Source organism: Pteronotus mesoamericanus, unplaced genomic scaffold (genome assembly GCF_021234165.1).
Source record: "Pteronotus mesoamericanus isolate MK-2021 breed Mesoamerican mustached bat unplaced genomic scaffold, CSHL_Meso_final contig_20, whole genome shotgun sequence".
Lineage (NCBI taxonomy): Eukaryota > Metazoa > Chordata > Mammalia > Chiroptera > Mormoopidae > Pteronotus > Pteronotus mesoamericanus.
The window spans coordinates 65,623,668-65,635,957 of NW_026555085.1; the positions used below are offsets into that span (position 1 = coordinate 65,623,668).

The following is a 12,290-nucleotide window of genomic DNA, read 5'->3' on the forward strand; positions in this document are numbered from 1 at the left end:
GCTGAGAGACGCAGTTAAATGCTACCTTGGGAGGTCCAGAAATGGGCAGGTGTGTAATAGGTCAGCATCTGCCTTTGCTGGTTCCCCCAGGATACACTGGCGGTCTACTCTGCTACTCTTCCCTCTCCCATCACTCACTACTGCATTCTCCCAGTTTCTTCCAGATTTTGAAATATTCTGTATTTACCCTGGTCTTGGATGTTATTGTACACTGGTGACTTCCTATTGTTTTTAGTGAAAGTCTTGACGGAAGCCTGATGGCAGAGGGCAAAGCACTAACTATTTTTTGGACTACCCTAACATTTTAACAAAAAACTCAATATTATAAACAAAAAAGTCTTTAAACTCATACCATTCTCGAAATACAATGATGGGTCCTAAAACAGCCTAGGACAATCACCAAACCTAAAGTACGCAGGTTGCTATAAAGTAAATCTGGTGCCGTCAGAAACTACAGAGACTCAATCAATATTCAAGGAGATGCCAACCTAGCTCCAGAGATGGCCAGAAACCAACTATATACGTTCCGCGCCCTACTCCAGGGCCTGTCTTAGTAAACATCTGCTGACTGACTACACTGTGAAAGACATCCTGCTACATGCTGCAGCGGAACAAAAGAAAAAAAGGAAGAGGGGAGCAGCAGACAATATTTGTGCACACATGAGGCCAACAGTCTCTTGAGAAAACAGGACCCATAAGTAGATATTTCTAGGAGAACTGCATTCAAGTCTAAACTAAATTAGTAAATGGGCCCTGGCTGATGAAGCTCAGCTTGTTGGAGAATCGTCCCGTAGACTGAAAGGTCACAGTTTCGATTTCTGATCAGGGTACATACCCAGGTTGCAGGGCTCAATTCCCAGTCAGGTGCTTATGAGAAGGCAACTGACTGATGCTTCTCTTTCACATCTGTGATTCTCCTTCTCGCCCTCTCTCCCCTCCCCAACTTCTCTCTCTCTAAAACCAATGAAAAAAATGACCTCAAGTGAGGATAAAAATAATAGTAATAATAAAAAAAAATCTACATTAGTAACTGGATGTACAACCTTGGGCAAGTCACAAAAATTCTCTACACATTGGATTCCTCATATCAGAAATTAACTAACAACATAAGGTATCATTTACTAGGAGGTAATTGAGAGACATAAATATTCAATGCAAAAGAATGAGGGGAATCTTCCCAGAGTTGAAATTCCAATTGAACCTTGAGAAATGGATAGAATACTGAAGGACAGAAGGGTGAGAGGATTCCAGAAGGAAAACCAGCAAAGGCCAAAACACATATTCCATATTAATGGTATTTAGATGGACATCTGGCAAGTCAAGTGTTCATGTAGCAGTGAATAAGGTGAGCCAACTGTGACTAAGAATATGGAGACAGTGGAAGGCACTGAATGCTAGGCTAAGAAACTGCTCCTTTTTCTATTCATTGGTTTGTTAATAAAGGGACAAAGCAAAAGAACCAGTATCTACATCAGCCAGCACATCCATTTTGACATGGATCAACGCTTCCTCACTCAATCTAGAAAATACAGGAGTAACACAGTGGGAATCATTTTTTTAAAATGTAGGTTTTGTTTTTGTTTTTGTTTTGTTTTGCAACTGGAATTGTTATTTGCCAATCATGGAGGAGCCTGAAGCACATAACATATCACGAGAATATAGATCAGGCAAAGGTATATACAAAGGACAGTCAGAGAACTGACATTTTCACATATCTTTTAATGATAAAGGATATAGAATGACAGAATGTGAGAGTTCATAATTCATAGAATTGGTAACTCAGCTCCTATATCTGAAAACAATGAGGTTCTCTGTTTGTATTTCCACTTTAGACAATAAAAATTACACAACAAAAAGGTAAAACCCTACAAACTCTGAGAGCAAAAAAGAGAAACAACATTAACAGAAATCAGCAATTTTTAAATACCACTGTGTGCATGTGCCTAGCTATAGGCAACATATCATACAATTCATGGAAAAAAGTTAAATCAAATTTTACAAGTGACAGTATTTGAAATTGCTATTGCTTTTAAATAGATACTCCAATGAGTAGAAATGAAGGAACTTGTTGGTATTTATTTGCCTTTTCAGTAGAATTTAAATTGGGCAAGATTTCACAGAAATACAGATTGAAGAACTTTTTCTGGGGATTAGAGAAGAAAAGAACTGAGAAAAGTGCCCTGGGCTTTGTTGTGGGAAAGGAGATCTGGCTCATTTTTTAATTTTCCATTAAGGCCCTGCTTTTCAGTATAAAGCAGATGGAATCCTTATACAACTCCATGAAAAGCCTACTATTTTTGAGTACCTCAAAGATGCAAGCTTTGAAGAAAATGAAAGTGTTTGAATTCATCAGATAAAATCCCACCACACATTCAAAAGAAGCAGGTACTTATAAACCTTAAAAATACAAGGCAAGAGGTCTTTCTGTGATGGGTTTCTGATCCCCAGCCTTCTCAGGGGTGCTGCTCCCTCTGGCTCTAGCTGACTGATGGTTTTCTACCCCTTTGTGGCCTGCTCCCATCCCTGTGGCTGAGACTCACTTTATCTGCTTCATTCTTCATCTCTCAGAAGCCATTCTCATATACATAAAAGATGTCAGCGTTCCACTCTGCCCACCCCATACTGATACCCGAAACAGCGCCTGGGAATATGCATTCCATACGATCCTTAGAAGATGTTCATGCAGCCATGGCCCTGAAGCTCTTTCCTTATCATGGGCTCAGACCTGGTTCAATATAGTCTGTTCGTCATTCTGCCAGAGTGGATGGAAGAACAAGGGCTGATGTTTACTGTGTGTGGACTGTGAGGCACAGGGGCTAGGTAGTTTATAATCTCATTTGAGAGACAAAACAAATTTAGTGTTAAGAGCATAGAATCTGGAGCCAGACTGACTGCCTGGGTTCAGATCCTAGCTTTGCTGCTTACTAACTCCGTGAACCTGATTGAATCACTTAATCTCTATGCCTCAGTTTTCCCACCTATTTAATGGGAATAATAACAACAGTATCTCCTGAAACGGTGTTGGGTGTTGTACTGTGAAACCAAACCATGACAAAGATACAAACCTGACTTACAAAGAGCCCACAAGTTAGTAAAAAAAAAAAAAAAAAAAAAAAAAAAAAAGCAGTATCTGACCACTTTCCCACCCAGCTGACTTCTCTTTGCTTTACAAGTCAGTCTGTGACAACAGCGATAATGAGGCAGTGCCATGGGGACCCAGAGAGAGGACCAAAGCGGGTACTCCCCAGAAGTAAGTGTTGAGAGGAGCCATCAGAAGGAGTGAGGTTTACATAGGGTTTGGTAAAGGTGCCTTTGTAACACCAACACTTAGAAGTAACTGCAAAGCAAAGGCAAGGAGGCTTGAAAACAGGCAGGAAGTGCCCTGACTGGTTCAGGTGGTTGGGTGTCATCCTGCAAAGCAAAAGATTGCCAGTTTGACTCCTGGTAAGGGCACAGGCTGAGTGAATTGCAGATTCAGGGCATGTATAAGAGGCAAGTGATATTTCTCTTTCTCATCAATGTTTCTCTCCTCTTTCTCCCTCCTTTCCTTCTTTCTAAGTAAAATCTTTTTAAAAAGAAATGAAAAGAAAAGAAAATAGGCAGGAAGTGAGGAACCACAGCTCTGAAGCAAAAACAAGCATGAGTTTAGGAGCCAGACAGACCTGCCTTCTCTAGTAATTAGCTGTGTGACAATGGGCAAATTACCTTTCTGCGCCTTAGTCTTCCCACCTGACCAATGGGAATAATAATACCTGCCTCATAGAGGTGTTATGACGAAGTAAATTACTGTATGTAAAGCACTTAACAAGGCCTCTGGGGTCTAATAAAAATGGTAGGCATTATTATTTTTATGGTGTATATAGAGAGGCTGGAGCAGCTGTCGTATGCCATGGGTTTTTACATCATCACAGAGAGAGGAATACAGGCCAGAAACAAGGAGCCCTCAGGAAAAGCCTTCTGCATTGAAATAACTGAAGGGCGAAGACTTTCCCAGAATGTATTTTTTTCTCCAAAATCTACAGTTAATAGGTACTCGATACATATTTGCCCAAATGAACCAGATGTTGCTTTGAGATCACAGGGCTACAAGGATGATCTCTGCTTCCTGAGAACACCCAGGGAGAGGACCCACGTCCGCATCACCTCCCGAGTGCGACACACGCAGGTCATTCTGGAAGAAGGCTGAGATGAATGAAAAAACACCCTCATCCAAATATTACAACTCAGAGCCTTATAAACATTGTTAAAGTTTCATGAGTCAGTAAGCATTATCTTTTCTTCCCATGTTTTTATTAGACCATAAATCCAGTTCAATTTATATCCTTCTAGGATTACTGCGTTCTAATCAAGTCCAGAGTGCCACTTATTCCGAAGTTATCTGTACTGCATGTCACCCAAGTCCATCTGGATAATACTGTCCAGGATACTTATGTGTTTTAGTAGCTAAAAATTATATCTGTTCAAACTAGAAACATTAAAAAATTATATTCCTCTAAATAACCCAACTCACTTCTTTTTCATAGGAACCACGTACATGAACGTTGTAACCTGTGGGGGCTTTCCTACCAGTAGTTTATTCCACCTTCAGAAAGTCATGGTAACGTTTTGAAATCCAACTCAAGGGATCTACATTGTAAATAGTTGAAAATTCTGGTTATCTGACTAAAACAAAGAAACTCTTTTAGAGGGCTAACTTCAAAGTACTTTTGTTTTCTGTTCTCAAGAATAAAAAAGGCTCTGCATTTCTTAAGAAGACTTGCTAATAATGCTGTTTTCAAGCATAGTATCTAAACTACTTTCCTAGCCTTTCTCAATAATTCTTGATCCAGAATTGGTAATCACCCGAATCTCTTTCTAAAATATTCAAAATTTCCTTTTATGCACACAATACATTTTCATCCTCCCTTCTCTAAGGGGCATATATATCATATGTATGTATGTTTATATGTATATGTGTTTTGTGTATATGAGTGTGTGTATATACACACACTCATATACACTTTAACAACAGCAGCAAACACACAGCTTTTCCTACGTGTAGTGTACTATTCTGAGCACTTTACATTTATTAGCTCATTGACTCCTACAACGAAACTTGAGGTAGAAACTATTATTCTTATTTTAAAGGTGGAGAACGGGAGGCACAGAGATTAGGTAACTTGGCCCAACTCACGCAGTGGGGAGGGGTAGAACCAGGACCATACCCTGAGTAAGGTCACGGGGCTGAAAGGCTTGAAATCTGGCTCTCAGCAGTAACTTTGCCACCTTGGTTAAGTCACTTAGCTCTCTGGGGCTCTCTGGGCATCTTGGACTATGGTGATCTCTAAGTCCCGTAGGCTTGTATGTTCTGTAATTTGCTGCTAATAGATTTATATTTGAGTTCTTCTCACTCCAGATCCTCTATTCAACTGCCTATGAGATACCCGGAGCTGAAAGTGCAAAGTGTCCACGATACAGTCATCACCTTGCACACATTAGCTTTTCTGACTGAATTGCCGGTCTCAGTGTCTCTCTCCACCTAATTCCCAAGGACCCCTCTTCTGTCCACCCCCATTTGTACCTCACCATCTCTTATTCTGTCTCTTGCTCCATCCAAACCTTCATCTATTGCTAATTTGAGTGTCTACCGTCCCTGCATCTTGACCACTTCTGGTCAATAGCCAGTTGTGGCTAAATGATCCTTATAAATTAAAATCAGATCAAGGCAGTGTTTTCACTTGCAACTCTTCAACACATTCCTGACAAAATACAAGAATATTCTCAGCTTTTCCTCCAGCCCTATCTTCCCCCTCTTTCCATCTCTGCCACACCCACCCTGAACTGCTTGCCGTTCCCCAGCAGGTCCGGGCCTCGGCCTTCCAGGCTGCTCCTTCTGGGCAAACGGCCATCACACAACATCTGCTAGGTGACTCCTACTCTTCAGATTCCTAACTCTTCATCTCAAAGATACCTCCTCCTCCTCCTCTGGCCTCCTTGCCTGGCCACCCCACTTTCCCACCTCTTTGTGGGGTCATGCTCCCTGCTGCACTCTCCCTTGCTCCTGTGAGAATCACTAGACTCACAGCATTTATCATAGTGGTCAGAGACATCCTCCTGCAGGTTGGTTCTTTGGGGCAGAATCACATCTTTTTGCCCCTACATCATCTAGATCACTGTCTGGTAAATGGTAGGTACAATGAATGAATGCTGCTGAATGAGTAAATGTGTAGGACAATCCACAATCTCATAGACATCTATCTGCGGATCACTAGAAGAACCCAGTTTAAAATAAAGAATCACGCTGAGTAGAAGTATTTCCAGTATCAACATGCTGTGCTTTCCCATTTTAAAATTTTATTTTATTTTCTATTTTCTAGGTGAGCAATAGAAGAGAGTCTAAGTAGAAGGAATGGAGGTAGGAATGAATGTTTTATTTTTTACCTAAACATAAAGTGTTATTTCCCAACAATTTCAAAGCATTTACACAACCACCTTCCTTATGGTTTTAACGCATTTAATTAATATCATCATTTTTTCCATGTATAGTATTTTGCATATTGCATAGTGGTTAAGAGCAAGCAAGGGCTTTGAAACCAAATTGGGCCTGAACCCTGACTTTACCACTTACTGGCTATATGATCTTGAGTTAGTTACTTAACTTACGTTGCTTCAATTTCCCATCTCTAAAATGGGGATTAAAAATGAAACCATTTCGTATCACTATTGTTAGGATTAGAGTTTAAACAGCACTTGACAGATTGCAAATGCTCAATAGAAGTTTGCTATTATTAATCATTTTTATCTCCTCTAGTAGGCTGCCTGCTCCTCAAGAGCAAGGACAGCAGATGTATTCATTTTCAGGACTATCTCCCAGTGCCTTGCACACAATAACATACCGGGCTAATGTTTTCAGAACAGATGAATATAATGAACTGTTTATAGCAAAAATATGTACATTATTAAATATGATGACTAGAACAGACAGAATTGCTCCAATAATTTGGAGGCCTGTGGGGAACAGGGACCATGTAGAACATTGACAGTTTACCCTGCCCAGGTAACCTCCCTGGAGCACGCAAGGCTCACAAGTCCCACAGTCAGGGCAGCTGTGTGATGGAGGGAATCGGGGCTCGGGAGAGACCGAAGAGCTGGGCTGACTGAGGCTCCCTTCCCATTAGCATGACCTGGGGCAAGAAGTTTCTTCTCTGGAATCTGCTTTATTTCCTCTTCCAGTTAACAGAAGGTAGGACTGTGATTTCTAAGAACCCCCTTAGCCACTTTGGGAGTCTCTAAAATCAACAGATAAAACACTAGGACAAGAACAGTGCTACTGGAATTTAAAAATTAAAAACAATATATCGAAGGCAACCCAGGAACTATCACATCACTATATTATAAGGGATTGCTGAGATGGAACTGGCCACTTGAACTAACAAAAAGCAAGGTGTTTTGAAAGGTGTTTAAAATGAAAAGACCTGAACTTGTAAAATCAAAAGAACAAAAGCAATTTCACTTTAATTCAATTCTTGTCAGCCTACAAATTCCTTGAGGGCAATGACTGTGCCTTGTGGAGTGGCAGCATATGACAAAGCTGCTGGCCAAAAATACATTTCTTCTTGATCTTTCATCTGCTCCCATGGCTAACCTAAATTTCCCAGGCTACTTTGCAGGCCAAAGAAGTAGCCCTCATGTAAAAGACATAAATAGAAGTGACAGGTGTCATGTCCAAACCAAGGTATTTAAAAAGTGGGTGCACCCCCTTCACTCCCTCTTTCGTCCTGCCCTCTGAAAGCAGTTTACAACAGAGCACGATGAGACAGATGACAGAGCATGGGGCCCAGAGCCATTGCATGGAGGAAAGCCACCTCGCCCACGAACCATAAATACCTCTTTTGGACTATTACATGAGGAACAATAAATGTCTACTGCTTTTGAGCCATTATATTTCTGCAGGCCTATTTGTTATAGCTACTAACATTAGCCTAATTAATCCAGAGCCCAGCACATACTAAAGACCTAACTTAATATTTCTTGAGACAAAATAAGTAAGACCAGGTTCCTTCTCTCAATGCTGATCAACTAATGATGGAAACAGACACATGCCAAACCCAATGCCTGCTGCTGAAGTTTGAAAACAAAATTGGAAGCATGATGTGTTTGAAGGGGAAAGGATGGAGAAAGCTTTACAGAGGAGGTGACTTTTGAGCTGAGCCCTGAAGGTTAAATGGTATCCAAGCAAATCAGATGGTGTTGGAGATTCCAGACCCAGAAGGAGGCACAGAGTAAAGGCACAGAAAACCAAGTGTGCATTTGTTCACATTCAACCTTATCATTAAGTCTCTCTAACTTGGTCAACACAGTGCAAATTTACTGTGTACTGCCTTTCCTTCCTGGGTCTGGCATGAAACAAACAACCTTTTGTTTTTTCAGTACACTCATTAACCCTTGTGCTTTTTTTAATATAAAAGTTCCATGATGAATGTCCTTAGAAAGTGCAGAAGTAAATGTTTCATGAATCTTAACAATTCTTTTCTAATAAAATTCTTGAAAAACAAATGAGATAGTTCTATCACTTCTAAGAGTCAAGGTGCCATGCTCTTAGGAATCATCTGTTTCAACCTACGTTTTGACATTATTGATTAAGCATGTAATAGTCACTGGCTTACGAAGAGGAACATTAAGCCCCCGGATTTATATGAACATTTCTTCTTTTAAAAGGAACATCAAGCAAATGGTTTAGAGTTCAGTCAAAAGATCTCTACATCCTTTGCTCATAGCTAAGTGCCTCCAAAACCCGTGATAGTTAATAAACCACTTCCTCCAAAAATCTGTGAGTCCCTTCCTCAAGTATCCAAGGGGCAGGGACTCAGGAGGAAGAGAGCACAAAGGGTGGAAAGTATTTGAGTCACTTGAGTGGTGGGAGGAAAGACATGGGCCTCCGAAGCTGCCCTGAAGTAAGGAAGAGACAGTCTCCAGTGGTCTTCCAAATGTCACTTTAACGCCCCAGAAACTTGTTTAAACATAAGGACAAAGCAAAATTATTGGGCAGGCAAGATTTCATTTCAAAAGACTTCAGCGCTCTGTAGACTTGAGAGAAGCAGCAAGTCAGGCTGCTCCTCTCATATCAAACACCAATTTAATTCTCTGATTCAGAAACAACATTTTCTGCCCCCACATCAATTTATCCCACCTCAGCTCTTAGGACCTATGCCCCAAAAGAGAGGGCGTTAAAACAGCTGGGGGTGGGTGGATGGAGGGGTACCTTGAAAGTAAAGCGACTCTTAAGATGGCTGGAATCATTGCCCTCTTAAATCTAAGAAATACTGCAGCTGCCAGTCAACACTACCGGTCCATGAATACAGCAAAATGCTAGCACCTGCCACCCTGCATCTGGGGCCATTTATTCTTTGGTAAATGTGGCAGGAAAGACTCTCAGAGAGAGAAGATCGACTGCTTTATCTGAGAGAAAGGGAAGCCCCAGGGAAGAGAAACAAGCAGCACTGCGCCCATCCTTGGGTACTTTGTGCGGCTCCTCTCTGTGCACTGAAAGAGCTCTTTGTGTCACACACACACACACACACACACACACACACACACACACACACACGGAGAGTCTGTGTGATTTATTGAGGGAGGAGGGGCAAGAAGGGTTATTTTATTATCCCTCTTCTCACTGAGTCCCAGCAAATCTCCGCCTGGGCCCAAGCTCGGTGACCCCTTTCTGGCCCAGTCCCCTCCGCCTGCGGCCGCAGAGATAAGAGAGGGGAGCCGACCAAACAAAAACAGTCATCGATCTTGGGAAGTAGAGAGGAAATCCAGCGAGCAGGGAAGGGAGGCGAAAGGAGGTTGGGGGAGAAAGGGTGGGGAGCAGAGGAAGAGGAGTGAAGGCTCCACCACGGGGGACAGGGAAAGGGTGGGTGGGTGGTGGCACAGGAAGAGTGAAGAGGAGGATGGGGGAAGTGCAAGGGAGGTGCCAGAAATAGGCAGGAGGATGCGATGGGGAAGGTGACGGCCGAGAGGTGGAGGAGTGGGGCAGGGGTGGGGTGGGGAGGGAAACAGCAAGGGGCATCAATTATTAAGTGATTACATCATCCCTGACATTAAAACAACACACACAGCCCGGGTCCCCGCGGGGGGCCCCGAAAGGAGGGCGGGGGCGGAGTCTGGGCCAGCCTCTCCTCTAAGCCAATTCCTATTCTCACCCCGCGCCCGCTCACTGGCGAGAAAATGGGTCCCTGCGCTACCTCGGGGCCGCACCTCGCAGGGGTGCCTCCGACTCCGCAGCGGAAAGACTCCGAGCAGGGCCAACTCCCCGGCAGCCCAGCGGGGCGCCCAGGAGGTGGCAGCGGCCGAGAGACCGCAGCGCGGGCTCCACCGCGGGGGCAGCGGCGCTCCGGGGCCTCGGCGACCCGGGTCTCTGCAGCATCCCCGCGGCCTCCCACCGCGCATCCCCTGCCGCTTACCTGTGCGGCGCTCAGGCTCCGGACCCCATTCACATGGTCTTCTCCCCGCCCTCCTCCAGCGCGGCCCGGGCAGCTCCGGGGGCTCCGGCGGGATCGGGAGCTGGTGGGCCTTCCGAGAGCGCCGAGGGGGCGGCGCCGAGTATCCCCGGCCCGGCGGCCGGATCCCTTTCCGGTGCAGGCGGCGGCCGCCGGGCGGTGAGGTGCAGGCGACGGCTTTGTGTGCGCCCGGGGAGCCCTCGGTGCGCGGGGTGAAGCGCCGCGAGCCCGGACGGCGGAGGACGCGCGGCTCTTAGGGCAGCCTTGCCTCTGTTCCCGCGATCGGCGGGCGGGCGGGTCTCCGCGGCCTTCGGCTCACGACCCCTCCTCCTTTCCCGCGGCAGCCCCCTCCCCTCCTGCTCGGCTCTTGACAGATGGCGCAACTGCAACGACACTCCGCCGCTGCCGCGGCTGCTTGCAGCTACTCGCGTTGATGCTCCTGCCCTCAAGCCCCAACCCAGAGTGGGGAGGGGGCGGGACGCACTCTGAGAGTGGCAGTCCGCGCTACCCTATCAACGGGGCTCTAGGGAGCTTCGCGCGGCGGCCATTGGTGTTGGGGCGGGGGCGGGACTGAAATGGGTGGGGCTACCGAGAGGGTTGAGCGTTACTGTGGCAGCCGGCATCCTGGCGTGTTGAGCGTGTTGAGAGGGGACGCGAGGTTGGAGGAGTTGTGTGTGTGTGTTTTTAAGGATTGTGTGGACTTCTGAGGTAGTGAGTTAGGGCGGGGGAAGGAGGAGAGAGAGTGAACTGCAGTTTCTGCTTTGCGGAAGGTTGCAGCTGTGACTGCAGAAAGACATCTGCCATTCCCCCAAACCATGGGAACCTGCCTGGGGAGAAAGGGCTCTCTTGCCTTTCTGGGGTCTTTTTATTTGAAAGTGGAAGTATAAATTGGGGAAGTATTAGGGAGGTGAAAGCATTTTCTCTGATCAAACTGAAGAGTGCAAAACAAGGTAGAATCTCATCACGGAACCCTGGAAAAGCTAAGGCAAGCTTGGAAATGGGCAATTAATATTATTATTAATAATAATGAGGAGGTGGAAATTAGGCTTAATTCACTGGTCTCCTATTTTCGTGGACACGCACATATATTTATTTGCAAGAAAAAACATGGAGGAATTATTACTGAAATGCGGGGAGAAGGAGGAGAGGGCAGGCAGTGATTAAGGGATCTGCAATCATGGAGTACAAATTTGTTTGTAGTTTTTTCCAAATCATGTTTAATTGAATCCATTGGTTGTCTTTGGCTTCTCATGACATTCAGCCTTCTTATGTTTTTTGGGGTTTTTTTTTTTCCCCTTCACTGAATCTGAGCTTTGGGTCAGATTTTCCTTGATGGTGCCAGTTAAACATATAGTTGGGTGTGCATCAGTCTTTATTTCCTATCCAGCTTTTCTATGGCAGGATGTAACTTCATAAAAAGAAACACTTTGGCTTCCTGATTTTCTTCATAGGTAATTCCTGTTTACTGAAAGTTCTGCTTTAAGGCATGCTCAGATTCATTCTCCTTAATGATTTTGGCAAGAACCCTACCCTTCCCCCCCTCAGTAAATCTAATGTTCTGAGAAATATAAGTGAATTGGCTTCTGCTTCTGTGCTAAAAATCTATAACATTACCTTCCCTGCCCACTAATTTTTTAACTGTAGTTTAAAAATGTCAGTCACTCTTGATGAGGTTTTTTTTTTTCTTGTAAATACTTTTTTAAAAAGTAGTAATGTATGTTAAATAAGCCCAATTTTGAGGGGGAGGGGAGGAAACTGAGGGCAAGAGAAGTTAGTAACTAAACTCAAGGTGATACTATAGGGTTGTTACTG

At 44.3% G+C, this 12,290-nt stretch overlaps 1 protein-coding gene across 4 annotated transcripts in view; it reads right to left on the reverse strand.

Annotated features, from left to right (window-relative positions):
* The window catches only part of FYN (FYN proto-oncogene, Src family tyrosine kinase), a 199,165-nt gene extending 188,243 nt beyond the window's left edge, over positions 1 to 10,922 (reverse strand). For all 4 annotated transcript variants that reach the window (XM_054569842.1, XM_054569839.1, XM_054569841.1 and 1 more), the window contains exon 1: positions 10,443 to 10,922. The gene's annotated coding sequence lies outside the window, so the exon portion shown is untranslated. The remainder of the gene's footprint in view (positions 1 to 10,442) is intronic.
* Positions 10,923 to 12,290: the final 1,368 nt, after the last annotated feature.